The following is a 21804-nucleotide window of genomic DNA, read 5'->3' on the forward strand; positions in this document are numbered from 1 at the left end:
GAGAGATAAAAATTAAATTCTTTTGATGAAGACAACTAAAACATTTTTTTTTCAACAAATAGCTTTTTTTTTTTTTTTGGTTAAACCCACAGAAGGGGCCTACGCGTTCAATATTCAAAATCGTGTACAATGTCTTAAAAGTCCACCAACTTTCTACTGCTCCAAAGATCTAACATTCCAAAAAAACAAAAAATCCTACAAGCCGGCGGATCCTTAAACTACGATTACAAAAAGAACCTAAAAAATACGGGCTATGCAGCGATAGCACCCAAAAAAGGAGAAAAATTTGATCTTGTTACCTTTATAAGCTCCACTTCCTGCAAAAGAAAAACTAACAAGCAAAAGGAAATAACATAAAGAATAAAACATACCTTCTCAGCATTTTGTCCCTCAAGCAATAGTACCTGCAAAACCAACTCTAAAACAACCATATTATCCACCAATAATTAAAATTACATACAAAAGCAGCTACCAATAATAGCAAACTGCTATTTCATACAACCATTTAAAATCTGCCAAGAAGTTTGGCCAAGGTAGCTAAAGCTGCACTTACCAAACTCCTGCTTTAGCCACTCAAACAACCCCCACCGAATTACCTCCCAAGGAAATCACTAAACAAAACTTAGAACAAAGCAACAACCCATTGCATAACGTATGCAGTTCACAATCCTCCAGAACCCACCATAAACCAATAAAGCCAAGGATACCATATGATCTTACAATAATTTCATAACAGCATTAACCAGACAACATAGACGGTCAACAGAAAGACAGTTATGAAAAAAACCCAGTCCTGAAATAAAGCAACACAAAGAAAATAAAACAAAGATCTTCATATTATAACCAACAGCAAAACTCAAAACCTGCTCCAAAAACCAACAGACAACCAACACAGCAGGCCAACCGACACCCTGTACAATGGTAGACAAAAAGAAAAGCAACCGCCTCAGGCTATAAACCCAACACAGTAATTTTCTCCAACAAAACTCCATTTTAAAAGAAAACAGGCAACAAAGAGCAAAGAACAAAAACAAAAAAGAACAAATACAAATCACCATGTCTAATGTAAGGTAAAGAAATTTATCCATGAAAATCATCCTTTGAGAATAGGATCAACGTTAAGAATATCTAGTTCCTCATAATCCACCATTAAGGAACCCTTTTTGGCAAGCAATTCCGCAGCATTCCCTTCCCGAAAATATACGAAATTTTAAAATTTAATAATTTCATCATCATATTAATGAGATCTGCAGAGATAAAAAAACTAAGCATTACCAATATATCTTTCCCGACATTTTGAACATAAAAGGGAGTCCACTTCAATCCAAACATTGTTAAACCCATTTTTAAGCAGAGATCTAAACCATAATGGAGAGCCTGTAACTCAACCAAGATAATATTCAACTTAAAACCGGAGCAAAGCAAAAGCTGCTATAAAATCGCCACCAAAATCCTTATGATACCCACGCGCTCCAGCCTCTTCCTTATCAACGAACCATTCCGTATTTAATTTCACATAAGGCGGTGAGGTTTAATCCAGTACACGAAAGAATCCAGATTATTTAACCAACAAATAGCTTTATCTTTCTTCAAATACAACAATAGATTTATTGGAATACATTTTTAAGTACATCAAACCCATAAAGCTTTCTTAATTTTGATAAAGGGGGTGCGAGCCCCAGCCACATCATTGCCCTATAACCATCGCATCGCCAATCGCAAATCTAAACCGCATAATACAATACAAAACCCAGCAAAAAAAAAAACAGCTTATCTTCTTCTTCTTCCCCCTCCCCCGCAATCTCCCACGAGAGGCACCAGACGCAACAGGCCTATCACGAATTAAAGTAAAGTCATTGCCAGGGTCCGATCCACCACAAATATCCGGAGAATTCAAACCATAATCCGAAAAATCGAATTCCGATTCAAACTCAAACGACCCATTCAAACAATCCATATGGTTCCTCAAATCAAAACCAGAGCTTTCTCCCAAATGACTTCCCAAAGTATGTGAATTTATCAATTTTACAGGGACATCAATAAAATTGCTGGATAGCACAGGAATTTCAACTATCACTCCATCAGCGTTATTATCCACATTACTCATCTGATTGCAACCAGCCCCAACATCTGGCGGAAGAAAAACAGCCTCAACCACAACAGGAGACAACACATCACCAGAAATTGGAACATTCAAATCATTAGGCTGCACAGCCTCAGTAAACACCAAAGAATCAGTAAGAATAGGAGCATCCCGACACACAGAATCTTCAGAATGGGGAAAAGAGTTAACCGACAACCCCGCACTACTAGCAGGCGGCAAAACAGCGGGAAGAAAAGGTAAGGCATTAGGAGATAACACCTTCGAAACGCCCCCAACCTCCAGCACTTCATTAACTTCCCTAGCTAGTCCCGGGTCCACCAGAGCAGACACAACATTGGCCTCATGAGCATCATTCACCGAATCTACAATAACAAGAGCCTCATTTGTAGCACAAGGTTCAACAATTTTGGGTTTAATAGAAGATACCAAATCACCATTTTTAAAATGGCAATCACCCACAGCATGACCAATACAATGACAAACACCGCAGAAATTAGGGAATTCAACCATTGCAACATTCTGGATATAACCTAGTTTTTCAGAACCAACCCTACGATCAGGGTAAGATTTGGTAATATCAAGTTCAACTAAAACCCGAGCTAAAGAAGGTCTAGAGGCCCTGATTTGCTAAAGATTGACGCCAAACCATGAAGGATTTTAGGTGAATATACTATCGTGAACCCAAAGAAGTGGGACTATCGTGTACATACTTGATGGCGTTATTGAGTAATAAAACAATGAATATTTTATAAAAAATTATGAGCAATAAATTACAAAAAAAAAAAACCTAAATTTTTTAGAAACTCTTTCGATCACTATAGAAAATCTACCCAATACAAGCATAAATTCTGACCGAAAATTTCCATTGGAAATTATGTTGGTAATGGGGTACCCACAAAAATTTCGAGGATTTTTTCTTTTTTTTGTCAAAAATTTTATATAATTTTCGATGGAAACATCCGTCAAAAGAGGCCCTGATTTGCCTGGAACCCACCTCCCTCTCCCATTTCACATTTAGCTCTTTATTCGAGTTTTGAAAAGTAAACATTATCTCTTTAATCATTGTTAAATTATTTTTAAATTTCATCCATTAGATTTTTTAATTATTTGACTGACCAAACTATCACAAACAACCTCCATCAATTTGTTCACATTCCAAATCGTAGTTATTAATGAAAATTTTGACTTTAATAGCAACAGTGGAGAGGAGTTAAGATAATTATTAATTGAAAAATCTCCCAATCATTGATCCTGCTAGAAAAAAAAAACATTACCTTACCCCACAATCCATTGCATCAACTTTTTGATCCTACAAAGATTTTTCCACAATTAAAAGTACAAGAAACATAAACAAAAGAACCAAAGCACTTAAACAAGAAAAGACATGTAAGTTTGAACTACCAGAGGAAAATCCTCAATAATGTCCACCCTTATAGGATTATTCCACAAAATCCAAAATTTGTTAGTGACCAAAAAAACTGATTAAAACCTAGTAGCATAGCAGTATTAGGTAACTTAGAAGCAAAAATAAGGGGATCCAACAACACCAAAATAATAACATTATGTACCCTACAAAGATTTTTTAAACCTATCTCTAGAAACAACACTACCCACACCCTTAACAATCCAAATCAGATCTTTAACTTTTAATAATAAACAAAGTAGTTTGAACTTAGCTTTGAACTACGATTGACTAGAAAGTTGACTTTTTGACATTGACTTAATTTTGAAGGTTTGAAATTTTTATAAAATTTTATATTTTAATTAGAGTTGAATTGATTTGAATTTAATTAAATTGGATTTTCTTGAATTAATTATTATTTTTCAAAGTTAGGGTATCTTTGGAATTTTAAAAATTGTTTAGTTAAAGGTGACTTTTAAATTTTGTTCCAAATCAATCCCAAACCCCTTGAAATCACTCCCAAAGGTGGTGCTTCCAAGTCTTTAAGGAGTTTTGGAATTTTTATATATTTTTAATTATTTAAATAAAGTAATTGTCAATTTTTCTTAAAATTAAATTTGCTTAATTTAAGGGTCAAATCATAGGGTTTTAAAATTTTTTTAGATTGAGGGTTTAATTATGAATATTTTGATATAATATATGAAAGATTTGGTTTTAATTTAAATTTATTTTTATTTTTTGAAATTTTGAGCTTAATTATATGGTAATTTTGGATTAATTAAATTTTGTTAAGTGGATATTTAAAACCAATGGACTTCTGCCCTAAAATAGGTAGTGTTACTAAGTTCAAGATCTCCAACTATTGTTCCCATTAAAAGCATGATTAATATTCTGCAATTTCTCTAAAATCATATGTCTAATCTTTAGTTTTTATCCTTAGGTGTCTCTAGATTATGTAGGATCAAAATCAATGTCTTTCTAACCCTTAATACATAGAAATCTAAACATACCATAGAAATAAATACAAAGAAGCAAGTGGCCTAATGCTATGTGAAATAGGAGAGGTGTTTGCAAAGAAGGGATGGATTCCTAAATGTTTGAATCAACCCATGATCTAAATATTTAGGAATTCATCTGAGGGTGGGATTCCCCATGGCATTACTCTTTGTACACTACGGTAAAGGAGACATTTATGATAGCACTCACCAATCAAATCCAAGTGTGCGTTAGAGTGACTACAATAATGAAAATGCAAATTTAACTAATAGGATTCACAAAATGAATTATGTACTTGCACTTTATTTGATTAATTCAACCTATGAATGATCAGGCTCTGTTATAAATCTAAATGAAATGTTTTTTATTAAAAGAGAATAAACTAAAATCCAACTGAAAGGGACTTTATTTCATTACAATCATATAGCCCAATCCAAATTAAAATTAAGCAATGCTCAAAAAAAAAATTCATGAAAAGATGATTCGAGGTCAGGAATGTATTAAGGAAAATTCCATTGAAATTTTAGAGCATTTGAATTCATATTTAGTAAAATATTAACTATAATTAAAAATCAAATATATGAAATTAATTAAAATCAATAAGTTTTTTTAAATGACATTAATTTTAAATAAAAGAAGTCAAAACTCTGAAGAAAATAGGATATTATTTGAAAATTTTGGTTAAGTGGTCAATTTTTTATGCATTTTTGAAGTTTTTTGGATTTTAAAGCATTTCAAATAAAATTTTAAATAAAGAAAAATAATTGGCGATGGCAGGCCATGCAGCGGAATCCTACTCGCCAAACCAAAACAACAATAATTATTTGCAATGATTACATGTCGGTACAATCAAGGTAAATGATTACAAATTGGTGGCAGCATGCAATTTTCACTTAATCGAGTTAGCATGCCCTCGCTATCATCGGATCTCCCATTATTTGAAAAGGAGAGCTGAGATCATGTTGGACAAGCACATCAAAAGGGAACAGCATGCGTGGCTCGGATGATCCGATAAAACTTATACACCTGCAAGACTATGCAAAAACCCTAGGTTTTAAGATATTGGCTTCATTCTTTCAAAATATTCATCTAATTCACACAACATTTTTAAACAGAGCAAGATCAAATGAAGAGAAAATGAAGAGCAATAATGGGAACAAGTGTTTAGAATAAAAATAGGTTTATAGAAAGCTACTTTGGAATGATGTTTAAGCTAAAAATAGCATTATACCTCGATACGATGGTTAGATTTGAAAGTTTTTGGATTATCTGAGCTTGTAAAATGTTCTTGCATAAGTTTCTAGAAGAAACTCATGGTTAATAATGTCTATATAATCAGTAAGGAGACTTTGATAAGAATCAAGCTTCGTTCGCTAGAGAACTAGTCGCCGGCAATGTTCAGGCGGTGGATTTGGACTAGGGAAGTGGAGAGGATTTTTCAAGGAGGCCGAACAAGTAGTGAGTTTTTTTTAATGAGCTATGGAGATAGATTTTCCTAGATAGATTGAAATGAAGGCTTTTGATGGTTTCTATCCGTAGGGTTTAGATTGGATAGCCATGATCGATTAGTGCTTTTGACCTGATGAGGACAAGTGTCCCAAAACATTGGAAGGTCAAATAAAAGGTTAGGTTGAATTGATTTTTCATTTGGTGGTTGAGTGGAAGGAAGAATTATTTTTGCTGTTCTAGGTTAAACTAGTTCTTTAGATGGGTTAGAGAGCTCCATGTGAGCTTTATAACCTAGATGGGGTGATCCAATATGTTAAGATAGTTGCTATTTGCATGCTTTACATTTTTGCAACTTATGTAGTTTTGATGATTCCAAAGATTATTGTTCAAATGTGTAGTTATCTCCTAACATTTTTTAGAAGAAGTAGGAAAGCCACAAAAGGCATGGTTTGATAATTTAAGACTCAAACAAGTGTTTAATTAACCATTTGACTCAATGTGTCAAAGATGCTAAGGTGGAGAGGGGAGGATGATAACTTGCAGGTCAAATGCATTCCATGGTCTTAAAATAATTCATATGAATCTTAAATGAAAGGTTGACAATTTGAATAAGACTGTGTCTTGTTGACTTACTTTGACTAGTCAATAAGGTCAAGACTAAAGATGTGGGACCTAGAGAATGTGAAGGGGTTGATTGCAGCTTGTTTAGAAGGAATGAAAGGATTATAACTCAAGCAAGGGTGGATGGGAGCATAGAACATAGGGTTTGACGAAGAATTTTGAGTTGACTTGATCAAACTCAAGGGGTTTGAGTGATGCATGAATAACATAGATTCAAGGCATATAATGTATTGAGATTGAAGGTTTGGAGGAGTTGATTTCTCCAAATGGAATGATTTGACCCAAATAGGTTAGGTTTTGGCCAAACTTAGACTCAATTGACCAAGTGAACTTTTGAATGTGTCAACATGTCTAGTCAAGCTCAAACAACTGAGATGGTGATCAAAGTGTTTTGTGTAAGTTTGGGATTGATTTGGTGTTTGATTGAGTGATCATGGGGTTTATGGTTGATTTGTTAAACTAGGTTGATGCAGAGGCAAGGGTTCGGCTCAATAGATTTGAAATGATATTTTGAATCTATTGAAAGTGGTCTGAAGGCCTAGGGAGGTCATTTCAGTCACATTGACTATTTAAACTCTTAAGGGTCTATTTTGTCAATCTAGGCTCACTTGGTCAATCAAGTTATCCTAGGGCTTGGGCTTGGTTCCAATAGATTAGGTTTGATGTTCGGAGACCAATGGAGGTGGTCCCATGGATTGGTGGGATCATTTGGTTCAAAATAGGTATTTGAACCTTTAAAGGGTGTTTTGGCCAATCATAGTTGACTTGATCAACCAGGTCTAACCTAAACTTAGGTTTGGGTCCAATGGATCCCAAATAATATTTGAGATTTATTTGAAGAGGTTTGAAGGGTTGAAGAGATTGAACCATGTTGAGTTTTTTCCAAAAGTCAAAAAAACCTTTCAAAGGGCAATTTGGTCATTTTTACCTCTAGTTAACTCTAGATCAAACTAAGTACTGCAAAATGCAGTTTATTGATGAACATACTATAACAAAGGTTATGAGTTTAGTCAAAGGTCTTCTAAAAGGCTCAGGGTCAAAATCAACAAAGGGGTGGTCTAGTAGCATGGGTCGTAAATAATTGAATGTTTTGTTTCCTTTGAAAATAGATTTAGTTTCTAGGGCTAGAAACCCTAAAATGAGTTCAAATTTGGAGGGTTGACTCTAGAGACATGTTTGATCAATATGAAATTGATAGATCATGAATTGGAGGTTATTAGGCTAGGTTTCCTGGTAATAGATAATTCACCTAAAAAGGGTTTCAGGACTTGGTCTTTTGGTTTTAGATTTGGGCTTTTAAATCTTTGACTTGAGATGGATTTTAAATTTGATTTATTAGACAGGATCTTCCATATTAAACTCAATCATATGAATGGTTTAGAGTGATTGAACATGATTGGAGTTTGATTGAAAATTGATCTACGACCTGGGACTAGGAATTGAACTGGATTTTTGACTAAATTTGATCAGGGATATGGATTGGAGTTTGGATGGGATCTACATGACTGGCCGGTGGACAACTATCACCTCCTAAATCATCATAGGGAGATTTGGATTGTAATTGATGACCTTATCCAAAAATGAGGTCAATAGGATGTTATTATATTTGTTGTATACTTTCCACTCATATTTGTAGAGAATCTACTACATTCACACTCATATGTTAGTTGGTGTACCTTGCTTGTGATGAATTTTCTTTTTGCTCATTAATTCTTGCATTTAGACAGATATGATGACACTATCAACATTAGTCAAATGTCTTATATTGTTGATTATGAACATGTCATTCCTGAGGTTCTTAATCATGTGTGGATGATTGCATTTATTGTTCTTCATAAACAACAAACATTTGAGCTAACATGTTGATTATTTGATGTTGATTAAAAATCTTGCATCGTTGATTTCAAACATGTAGTTGTGCCTTCATCTGATTATTGCCTATGAGCAAATGATGCTAAGGATCACAAGCCTTTCATTGTCTTCGAAGATAGCTTGTAGTTCAAAATGAATTTATTCATGGGTAATAATTTAACTATACACTTTGTGTCAATTTCTTATCTCTATAATTTGCACAAGTTTTCATCAATCATGTGTCCTTCACATCTCACTTATGAATGTGATGCTTATCCAATTATCTTTAATGACTTAAGAATATGATTGAGGTATGTGGCTTATTTTCATGGCATTCCTCCATTTTTTTCAATCAAATGTTACTTAGGAGTGAGTTAGGCCCAATGTTGCAAATCAGTTATCATGCTCCAAAGTCCGTATGTAATAGCTTTGTAATCAAGCCATGTCTTGAATAATTTTCTTTTTTGTATGTTTATCAACATCTTCATTTCAAATAAGTTGATTATCATTCATTTGTCATTGATTACATTACCCTAATGATTCATGATTTTAATTAAATGCTAGTCTTTAATCCAAGTTCAATTTAATGTCATTTATTCAATATTTATTTCAGTTTAAAACAAGTTCCCTACTATGCAAGCCAAGCTCAACTCCGAGTCTAATTTGTTTTCATTTGTTTCAAGTCCAAGTCAATTTTAAGATTGAGTTCACTTAAGTAATTTTTGTTCAATCATGTTCAAGTCAAGTCGTTGTTCATTTGATGTCAAGTACCCTATGTCACCTAAAATTATGTCATTTACATGAGCGCTTATGGGTGTTCAAATACCTATTTTGAAAGACGACAGTTTTCTTTCCCCTGCTATGCTACATGAGCACTTAAGAGTACTTAAAATTTTCCCCATTATGCTACATGAGTGCTCCAAGGCTTACCCACCTCATCACAAACATAAGTCTCTGATTTCTCTCCGACCGTGCCACGTTAGCGCGTAGGGAGGTCCGCCGGCTCGGCGTAAGTGTTGAGAGCGGGGTTTAAGTTTAGAAATTATACCATTACGAGTGTGGTGTGGTTGACGATGACAAAACTGCACACAATTAAATATTTTATTTTCTCCATGTCATTTTTTGTATTTTTGACATTTTTTAGATTTTTCATTACTTCTTTTTTTTTTTAAATTCTTCTCACATTTTTTTCTTTCTTCTTCTTTTTCTTCTTCTTGTTCTTTTTTTAACTCTCATTTTTTGTCTCTTCTTTATATATGTATATATATATGTGTGTGTGTGTGTGTGTGTGTGTGTGTGTGTGTGTGTGTGTGTGTGATAAATGGAACAAAGGTTTGTAGCTTGCGAACAAGAAAATGGCTTTGGCTTGATGCCATAGTTAAAGTGGAGGTTAGATGGAGAGGAAGAGGGCTATAGAGAGGTCGGTTGGAGGCTTCTTATGGAAATGATGGGAGGAAGTCAAAGGTCTCACAAAAGGGTGAGGAATCAAACAAGAGTAAAAGGATATACTCCTTTGTGTTTTAGCGAGAGTGGAAGATAATGCAAATAAGCAAATCTTGGGAATCAATGCAAAGCAGAGCAGGTACATGGTATTTCAGGAGGGATTCATGGATTTTAAGGGTATGAGGTATGATTTTTTTTATTCTATATAAAGGTCAACAACATCATAATCAAAACACAAATGAGAGATAGGAAAACTAGCTTAAGTCTTATAAATAAGTTTGGGATGACATTCATAAAGGCTAGTAAGACCTCTTGATAAGTACTCTGCAGTAATAATAAAGAGGGCAGGGAAAATAGGGTCACCTTGTCTTAAACTATGAGAGGAATTAAAAAAACCATTTCTTTTACCATAAAAAATTTTAGAAAAGAAAGAAACCTCAATACAATTTTTCATTAAAATGATAAAAATTGAGTTAAGATGAAATAAATGTAAAATGGAATAATGAAAGTTCTAGTTGATGCTATCATAATCTTCAGCAATGTCTAATATTAAAATAATGTTATCTCCTCTCAGTCTAAGATCAAGGCCATAAAGAATTTCTTGAGCAAGTAAAATGTTATCAGAAATAACTCTATCTTTGAAAAAATTAGCTTAATTAGGAGAAATTGTTTTTGAAAGTAAGAGTGACAATCAATTCAATAAAATTTTAGATATAATCTTACTAACAATTGAGTGAAAACTAAGAGGACAAAAACCATCCCAGTTATTAATTGCCATCTTCTTAGGAATAAGCAAAATAGAAGTACTAGAGAAAAATTTAGGAATAATGTTTCAACCAAAAAAAATCTAAGACAATTATATATAAATCACCACTTATGATATCCCAATCCTTTTCAAAGAATTTAGTAGTAGAACCATTTGGGTCAATCACAAAAAAAGAATTCATATTATGAACAATCTAAACTTCCTCCAAGGAAGTTTGGCAAAGGTAATGTATCATCCTCAATAATGATACTAGGAATAAGGTCAAGATGATCAATGGGAGAAGGCAGAAAAGCTTTACTAAATAAATTTTTGAAATGGTTCAAAGAAGAATTAGCAATTAGGTCACATTCTCAATATGATACCCATCAGGAAAAAAAAATTTATGAATGAATTTTTTAGCTCTATTCTTCTTGACAAAGGAATGAAAGTGCTTAGTATTATTTTCCCCTTCAATTTGATGCTTTGAGGTAGCTTTTTTATTTCCAAAAAACTTCCTCATGATCTTAAAGCTTAAAAAAATGAGTTTTTAACATCTTGAAGAATTCTAAAATTCTCATCAGAACGATCAAGTTGGCAAATGTGCTCTATAAAATTAACTTTATCCTCAGTAGTTAAAATATTAGAAAAAATGATTTTAAAAATATTCTTATTCCAATAATTAATTGTGGACCTCCAAAAAGACACCGCTCAGCTACAGGAGTGTACAGATGGATACGACTGCACCACCCCAATGGATAAAGACGATCGCAGACCTCCACGCTCCTCGCAAATGTGCTAATGGGAGGGTATATTAAATCGTGCATATGACTAACCATCGAGGATAGCGGCTCTCTCCAGTACACCCAAATGGGTAGTAATATACATGACATGATCAAAACAACGGGTTTCCCCCATTGATACATCAGCTCGAGTGGGGTTTATTATAAGTGGAATTCAGTTTCCCATGGGCGAAAGCCCCTGTGGTTAATTACATATTAGGTTGAAACCTAAGAAAACTCTCAATTAAGGATCCAACATTATCCTTTTAGATGGGATTGGCACAAGGGGTAAGACTAGGAAGTTATATTCAAATGGAAAGAAAGGTTTAAAATGGCTTAGTCAACAAGCATAGTTCACATCATCATCCGAAGGGACTAAGGCACTAAAGAGAAACTGGAGAAATGAAATTCAAGCACTTGACACATGTATGAGAGAAAGATGAAAGTGGCATCTTCCATGTAACGCAAATAAATAGGATTTATAGTTCCTGAAGAGAAGGGACTTACCCACTATTTAGGCATAATACGAGATCAAATGTAGTAACCTTGAATCCTAAATCTAAATTGGGTTTAGTGTTCTATGCACAATACTAATACCCGTGTCCTAATTAATGCAATGCAAAACCTGGACTTACCTTGACCTAGATTGAGGACCCAACTAAGCACCTAATCGATTTAAAACCATGCTATCCGATCATAAAAGATAGATGTGTGGTTTAGTTTTTTGAAATTAAGGGCAACATCTAAAGAGCTCCTAAGTGGCCTTGTACTTGTGTTGGGTGAATACTCCTAGTGTTAATGCAATTAAAATTTTAATTAAATTTGTTTCTAATGCAATGCATGCTGGTTGAAATCTCGAAATCAGATATGCATAAGATTTTAAAAATAGGCTTATATAAAAATAATTTTTATAAGGAGACTAGACTTCTCCAGGTCCGAGACCTCATCCTCATAGGTCAGATTATCTGAACTCTACTTGCAAGTAGGGAAGTGTCTCATAGCGAGGAGAAAGAAAATGCAACATTATGCATGCGACCCCAGATGATTCTGATAGTTCCCTAGATCGTTAGGTTTCTAAATTATTTAAACCTTAAATATTAAATTTTAGTTATGAGTAGAAGAAATTTTTAGTCCTTAGAGAGCCTAACGTGATCCAGGCTAAAATAAAAGCGGCATGCAAATTACAAATAAATTAAGAAAAATAGACAACCCTAGGGGCAAACCAATATAAATAAAATACATCAGGATAATTAAACTAATTAATAAATGTTCATAGGCTAACTGCCCTTAATTATAAACCAGGGTCAGTAGAAAATAAAGTGATCGAGCGCCACTGCCAACAACCTTAATTTTTAAGAGTAGGAATGACACAAATGACTTTGAGTGGGATATTGGTTTTTCAGCTCTTCAGTCTTCTTGGATTTCTTCTCCTTGGACTCCTTGGATCTCTCCTCCTTGGACTCTTTGGATTCGTCTAGGCTTCAATATCCAAATGAAGAGACAATCCCTCCTTAAGGGGTATTTCCTTTTCTCTTTGGATATCTAAAAGTCTTTAGAACTCAATCATCTAAATGGAAGAAGACTCTCCCTCTTAACGATGCCTTCTTCTTTTGGAATTTGAGTTAGATAAGGATATCCTAAACTCAAAGACACATTCACAACTCTCACCAATTATTATAAATAATTACATTAATGGAATGTAGTAAATTCTAGACTCTCCTGCAAGGTTATCCTAATAAAAATTCCTAAGCAGTTATAATATCACAAACAATTTATATAGAAATAAAAGTACTCATCATAGCCACACTTAGCCATGCTCTTAATTACTTCTGAGGGCTAAGCAATCTCTGTAGCACCTATAATAATTATCAATTAAGATTTGTAGCCCTCATTTATGTTGGGGTGGGGTGGGAGGGGGGGGGGGCTGAGCAATTTCTAAAAGCACCTATCATAAGATATTCAATTAGCTTTTAGATTCATCGACAACCTAACCTCCTTTTATTTAGTCAATTGCATGAGCCATGACACCAATAGAATATCATTAGTAAAAATATTGATTCTAACATGGGTTAAATCTTAACACCAGAATCCTACTACTTATCAGCACGCATATTCGCACAGTGCAGCTAAAGTATAACACATAATTCATACACACCCTCTCATTTAAGAGTCCTCCACAACTCATGTCATCGATAACAAACTTATCCAAGGAAAGCTTCACACAACAAAAAAGTATACACGAGCCTAGGCACAGCTTAGGAAGCTGGTACTGCGACATCGCTAGACAAGCAATCTCGACTACGTGTCCTTTACAAGGCCTTATCGCGTTGCGCGGGTACGCGGATCCTAGCATCATAGTATAGAGCCTTATAGTTATCTAAGTTTAGATATATTATGACAATTGAAGATTTGCGTTCACACTCAGAAAAACTTTAATTTAAGTATTTTAAATTGAGTTCAAAAAAATAATGTATCTTATAGAAATCGCTTCCCAGTTTTTTCATTATAATTTTTAATGTTTTGAAAATTCATTTATTAAATGGGTTAGGGTATCGCCGAAAATAAAGGGTTTAAGGCGTGGTTGGGTAGGATTATAATTTTGTGGCAAGATATCGCGCTGGTTGATTCCTCCTGGAGTCGCATGCCTGCAAAGGGGATGCTCCACCAATTAGGGTATTAGTGACTGCTCACCAATGAGCCCGGTGCAGTCGGTGCATATTTCTTCACTGATATCATTAATAAAAAATTCTAATGTATGAATATACCTCTATCTCAGATGTAGTTTTTTGAGCGTTAAGGATTTTTTGGTTGAGATTGGAGATATTTCTTGAAGTGGTTGCTATTATTATCTTATTACCGATTCATCACCAAACTTTTGAAGAAATGTTGGTTCTAGTTTAATTGATAACACTTAAATTGCTTCATAAGGAGGGGTTGACTTTATGATTCTGATTCCCAAGTGCAGCTCCCCAAAATAGGCGTTATGAAATAAACCCCAAAGCTCAAAAACATGCCTAAGAAGATGTTCCAATCTCTAGGGGAAAATTGGGATTTTTAATAATTTTTAATTATTAATAGGAGCAAAATGGTAATTCTCGTTAAAGTTAAAATTAAGAGTTAGATTAAGGTCCAGGCTAGGAGCCCTAATTAACTAAGGTTAAGAGTTAAATTTCGAAACAACTTTGAGGTATCATAAGAATTTTCTAAGTTGAAATGGATTTATTAGAATTTTAGAAAGGAATATCCGGGTCCGTAATTTAACTGGTAAATTAGGGTTGGTTAATTAAGGGGGCTAAAAAGTCCTAAAAATTCCTAAAAACAGGATATTCAACATGTCATCTAAGTTTTAAATTTTGGGTCTTCATGTCAATCAGGGGATCTATCCTAGCTCCTAAAATTTTGACTTTTGCTAGATGGTTTTCTTATTTTATGTCTTATGGGGTATCACTAGTTAGAGGGATTTAAAATAAAGTTTTGTACTAACCTTGAGGAAACATGCAAGGGGTACTTAAAAATAGTAAAACACACCATGTCTTATAATCTATAAGAGCCTAAGATAGGTACCTGCTCGTCAGACGTCAACAAGACCATGCAATGAGCAGATGATAGAAAAGAAAATATAAACCACGACTTCTTACAAAGTGATTAGTGAATGAAGTGGGAGCGGTTTCCAAATCATTCACTAACCCAACTCCCCCATGAATGCTATTCAACATTGAAACATGATTCTATGTTTAATTTCATTGAAGTGAATCTCCCAAAATTAGGGATTTAATAGTTATAGTAATTTAAAATAATTCATATACATATAAATATAAATTTTGAGAAAAATGTAATTTAAAAAAAATATTCAATTTTGTAATAAATAAATTTAGTGGAGATCCACTGATCACTTCGAATGAGCTTTAAAATGGGTTTGAAATAATATTTTAGTTTAAAAATAATTATTATAATAATATTAAAATTCCCAAAATAGTTTAAGTAAAATATAAGCAACAAAAAGACAATTCATTAATAAAAATATTTTAAAATTAAAAGTTCACACATTTTTGTAAAAATTTTAAGGAGATTATATGACGAATCTAATTTAAGAATAAATTAGTTATGAATTATTAAAGTTTAAAAAATAATTAAGGGTAATTTTTAAAATAATATTAAAATAAAGTTTTTGTACTAGACCTTGAGGAAACATCAGGGGTACAATAAAAATAGTAAACTCACCATGTCTTTAGATCCAAAAGAGCCTAAGCTAGGTACTCGTTTGCATCCTACACACAAGAGACGAACAAAAGAAAAATAAGAGCGCATAAAAATGTGAATAACCTCTCAGATGGGACTGGATCCCTTCAATAATATCAAAAGAAGAGAAGAAGGCATTAAAGAGGATAAACGAGAGAGTAGAACGGAGAGTGGACAACATGGATGGAAGACCCAGTGAAGCCTTTCATTTCCCCCCACTTCGACAAAATAGGTAATCGCAGTATCCTCTACAACAGGAAGGTAATGGCATCATCAAATCAAGGATAACATGATTAGAATTGGTTTGATGACAAGGAAGAAAAATGCGCAGAGAAAAGGATTGGTTGATTCCATTATCAAATACACGAAACAACGGTTTTATTCTAACCCCGTTAAAACTTCCTACAATGGAGAAGTTTATAGCTCGGAAAGTGATATTCCATAGAATTCACTCCTATTGCGAGTGAAGACATCTATGAGAGTGAACAAGTTCCTGCATGCGAAAAGAAGTGCAACAAGCAAGTTGACCTTGTGGGCAACCGGGCTTGTTTGAAAATCTTTGCAACATCATTAGTCCAGAGTTGTTATCGGGAGGCAATTGTGATGCTAAATCTTCGACGGAAGGTCGAGTATTCTCCCACCTGGGGAGAATGATCGCGGACTCAAGCCATTCGAAATCTGGCGCCAATCTATCACAGGAGCGCGTCGTAATCGACGCTCTGATTTAACGTGTCATTTAATGAATTTAATCTTCTTGCATTTTAGTTTTTCCTATTCTTATGTTATTTCTTGTTTTACCCCTAGCGGTTAAATTATTTTTGAGTGTTGTAGCCCGAGGGCAATTTTGAATTTTTAATTTTTCTCCATGTTTTGGCCCTACTAACTCTATGGCCTTTATCTATTGTCACCATAGGATTGGGTTGATTGATATGACACACAACCCTCTCTTTCTTACACCATCTGTGTTCCTTTCTTGTGAGAGAGCGTTAGTGAGATTCCTATGAGCACGCGCTCGACGTTGTCACCAGCCGCAGGGATGGGTCGGCTTCCGATGATTTGAGATCCCTTGGCCCGGGCAATCGTATACCGCCACAACCTTGGGGAGAACGGCTCGGTTCGTGGTTTTATTCCTTTTTTTTTTTTTTTTTCGTTATTTCACTTTCCTCTCTTGTCGACAATCTCCATCCTCACCCAGCCCACCGGCCCACATTTGCACAATCCCGCCGCGCCACCCCTCTTCACACCCGCCGGCCACCCCTTCATTCATCCATTGAAGTTTCCTAATGTAGGAGAGACTCACAAGTTAATGACAATTCAAATCATAATTTGAATTTTGAAATTACATTATTACTCTTAAAATTCTTCTCCATTAAGCTTGCCAATAACACATTAATTTATAATTTGAATTTAATTTCAGATTTAAATCAATTATAGCACTTAATGCTCTCAATTAATGAAAATGTCATAATTCAGAAATTTGAATTTGAAATGTAGCATTAATTCTCCTTAAATTCCATCTCCCTCTTTCCCCATATGGCCGACCACCTCCTTTAAAGTGTTTTTCTATTATTTGCCCACATCACCAAGACCTCTTAAATGGCCCTCCTAAATACCTTTCCCCTCATTTTTGATTTCAAGGTTTTTTTTTTTTTTTTCAGATTTTAATTTCATATTTCAATCAGACAATTGGAATTCATTTTTCTTCCCTCCTTTCCTCCCACCCGACTCCCTCGTCCCTACCGTAACTCCTAATTTAAGTTCCCTTCATTCCAAGGAATTAATTAAGGAATTTGTCAAAATCCCTCCTAACTCTCCCGCCACCCCCGTCAAGTCCAGTGAACATCATCTCCCTGTCACCTCGCTTTTGAAGGCTTCCCCTCCTTTCACAGATCCTCCATGCTGGAACCGCCTCCCCCACCTCCCTCTCCCTGTTGGGTTTGCATATGGGCCTATTAATTTCGCTTTGGGCCGCAATCTCCCACAGCCCAAAACTCTTGAATTCCTTCCAAATTCTGCTTGTTTTATTTCTGGATATTGATCTTAGAATCTGCTCTCAACCCGACCACCTCTCCCCTCTCAATATTCCCGTCTCTCCCACGTTCACTGCTGGCTTGGAAATGAAGCTTGAACACTCCTTCTAATTCCCTTGCCCCAAATGCCTAAGGGAGAATCCTGAGATTCTTCTCAGATTTGGTTCAAAAAAATTTTGAAATCCTTTCACCGAGAATTTTGGAAGGGAGCTTTGGGATTTGCAATCCTGCTGTTGGATGCGATCCTTTCCCAAGATCGCTCACCTTGGGTTGGCTCTCCCTCCCGCCATCTCTATTTCCTGAAACTAAAAATCTGAGATTTCTCTCAGAAAATTTTGGGAAGGAAAATTTGAGTTGTTTCTTCATCAACAACTTGAAGAAAAGTTGTTGTCTCCCAATCTCCCTAGCAAAGCCAACCCCTCCTACCCGTCCTGCATCATGAAATCATGAAGGTTGAAGGTATCATATCCATGAAATTTTGAATCATGAAGCATTTATTCAAAGGAGTTTTAAAAAAAATAAAATTAAGCAAACGTTCATTCCAAATTTGTGAAGAATTGACTATTTCTTACTATTTTTTTTGTAAATACGCTTCTGCTCCTGCCAACGTTAGAATGTTCATATCAAAGCTGGTTATTAAGTTTTTTGCTGCTCGTTTTCATGGACTACGTTCAAACGATGAACCACTACACGTTTATTTTCTTGACATATCAAACTATCCTGGACTAATTGGTAGGTAGTTTCCACCCCTTGATGTGAAACCTGGACCATGAGGCACTGGTGAGGGGTGGCGATTGCGTGAGATTTTTTGAAATCGCTTGATGATTATGGATGATTCTTAATGTTTGGAACAAATCGAGTTTCGAGTATTTCAAAACCCTTAAAAAATTTACTTCGTATTTCTTTTCTTCAAATCAAATATAAAAAAAGTTGAAATGGTGGGAGACGAATGGTATACAGTTATAAATATGTCCAACCGTATAATAAAACTCCTAGGGAAATTAAGAATTCCATTTTGATTTTCCCAACCTTACACAACATTCAACAATGGTACCTCCGCTAATTTTTTTGTTGGTTGATACTTCTTTGTTGTGGGGTCTTTAATGCTGAGTGAATTGCCCTGGTAAATATGTTAATCGCATGCTGCTTCTTGCTTGATACATACAAGCTCCCCTTTTAATATTTTTGCACTGCACTTTACGCTCAAAATGAACGTTGATAGCATCTCTTTGATTCGGGAAAAATGTATTCAATGGCCATTTGCTTTGTGTAACTCATAACTGATGCCTGCTAAGTATCCAAGTTCTTTGAATGAACTCTTGTTGCTTATTCATTATAAAGGCGCTGATTCTCTATTTGAATGGGTTTAATTATATGCTTGCATCCTGTATTTTATTATCTTACCGTAGAAAATTACCTTTCCAGGTTCTGCTTTAGCACTGTTGCCAGAAGCCGCTTATTTGCATCTTCCTTTCTAGTTCTTAAATTTATCTCTAGTAAATGTAATCGTGTTTAATTTATTTATATTCTGGATATTTTTCAGGATTTTTATGTGAGAAAGGGAAATCCATTTGTTCGCATTGATGGTAAGGACCACTGCCGAAAGATAGGCATGACAGCTGTAGAGTCCTTCGTCTATCAAGTGAGGTTAGTTTCATCTTCTCTAGGTATCTTCTGATGGATTAGATAATTGAGTGCATATCTTTTTTGGTAAATTGCTAATATGGATTTCATCTGAGACTAGCAACAAAATAATGTTGGTATATTCAATTAAAGTAATAACAGGCCAAGAATATTTGAAAGATTAAGTTATTATGTGCTGAGAGATGGCTAAATATGATGGCTTTTTTGAATATTATGGGTTTTTTATTGGGAATATGTCCATTATTAAAATTAAAACAGTTTGGTGGTTGAAAATGGTTGGTTGACACTAATGGGTATTCAGCAAGTAGAATAATCATTAGATTTATGTCTCAATTTCATTAAAGCTGTGCTATGAATGGATCTGCCGTGGATTGGAATGGCGGTAAAAAAAATGGTAATATATGGAATTAAAATTGTGATAAAAATGAAAGGCAGGACGGATAATATAAAATTGGATTAAACTATGAAATAAGTTTAGTACAGACGCTAATAGAGGTAATGTATATTTGAAAATATGATCTTAGAAAATAGGCTAAAAAAAGGTGTTGTGCTTGTTACAACTGGCAAACCAAAAAGATTGCACCAATAAGTTGAGATGTAGAATAATTAAACCGTGGTAGAAATTAATAGAGATTTCAAGGTTAAGTGGACAGAATTATCTGAAAAAAAAAAACTCCGTGCAACATTAGCACATGTTACACGAAATGGAATTTATTTGTATGAATGAAAAAAAAAAAAAAACGATTTACAGAAAATCATGTAAATTGTTGTAACCAGTCTATGATAATTAGCCCCTAAAAGCTTTGCACAATATCTTTTTAGATTGTTACCGGAATCAACTAGTTTTATATTGCTACAATTGCCCCGACAACTTTATCTAGTGGAATGGGATATACCGACAATTCTTTTACTCCTGCATACAAATGAATCTTTTTCCGATATATTGTTAAAAGGAGTTTTCTAAAGAAAATTTAAAACTGCTTTTGTTTTTTTTTAATAATCAGGTTGAAAGATTGCAATTATAGGAATTACAGCTGGTGGTGTTGGGCTTGATTTTTCATCAGCAAGCAGGAATGTGGTCTTTTGGAGCTTCTAAATCCAGCATCAGAGATGTTGGCACGGTCCATTGAATGCATTGGTCTGTCTGATTTTTGTTTTATATTTTTTACTTGGCTGAGACTGTTGTTTGCTTTAAGAATAATAAGCTGTTGTGCTGAATGTTGAGAGCAATGCCAACTTGCCAAATTTGAATACCATGTAATTGTGTATATTTCAAAGTCAATCAAGTTTTATTTCCATGAATGCATTTTACTTTTTTTTTTCTGACGTTGCCAGATCCGCATGTCGCTGGATGAGAAAAGTGAAGAGTTTGTTTAGGCTAATCGACAACTAGCATAAAATTTTGTGTGAACACTAATCATGACTTGAAATCTTTGATACATTGTGTTAAAGATAATGGGTGTCTTTTGAAAGCAAACATGTTGTATGATCCCTGATATAATTGAGAAGTGTGGCAAGGGTCACTGTTAATCCGCACTTGGGTGTTAGTGTTAAATAAGCAAGAGTGCCTACATTATGGACCATTGTGAGCAAAGAGCTAGTCCATTGTAATTAGAATTAGGAGAATGAAGTTTTGGAATATAGGTCTTTTACAGACAAATTAATAAAATTAATAAATATTTATGATTTATAGGAAGATAATATTCGTGTATTGAGAAAATTAAATGTTGGGTGGAGACGAAGAATAAGGGATTGATAGTGTTAAGATTTAAAATTATTATATTAGGTAGGAGTCATACTGATATGATGTAGGTATAGTGAATGGACCGTACTGATTGATTGGAGTGGGTAGGAAAATATCCTGAATTAAAGAGGGTGGTTGTTTAGGAAAGTTTTCTTAATAAAAATAAATTAATTAGGAGATGTTTCCTAATTGAAGAAAAGGCATATCTGGGGGTTGGATGTAATTAGGAAATATTTCTAATTGAAGAGGGTTGATTTAGGGGCTGATTTGGAGGGGAATTATTTAGGAAATAATCTTTCTATTGAATAGACAGATTTGGGGCTGGATTTGGAGGGGGATTAATTAGGAATATTTTCTAATTGAAGATGAACAGATTTAGGGGCTGATTTGAGGAGCTGATTTGGGAAATAATAAAGAGAAACAGGAGGGAATTTTGGGGGCTATGTTGGGTTATTTTATTATTTATTGTTTGGCTTTAAATAGGTGATTTTTTTAAGGGTGTTGAATGTCCGCTCCATCAATAGGTGTTGTTTTGCTGAATTAGATTGTTTCTTGGGGTGTTTTGGGCTCTAGCTGGGGCTAGAGATTTGGGAGAGCCAAGATATGCTTGCTTCCAATTGAATGATCCACTTGTACCTTGTCTTTTTTTTCTTTCATAAAACTTTTAATAAAAAAATTGTTCTTTGTGTTTTATTTCTGATTTTCATTATCGTTGTTTTATGAAATTGCTAAAATTAGATTTTTAGCCAGGATTTTC

This window comes from Dendrobium catenatum, unplaced genomic scaffold (assembly GCF_001605985.2).
Source record: "Dendrobium catenatum unplaced genomic scaffold, ASM160598v2 fragScaff_scaffold_716, whole genome shotgun sequence".
Taxonomy (NCBI): domain Eukaryota; kingdom Viridiplantae; phylum Streptophyta; class Magnoliopsida; order Asparagales; family Orchidaceae; genus Dendrobium; species Dendrobium catenatum.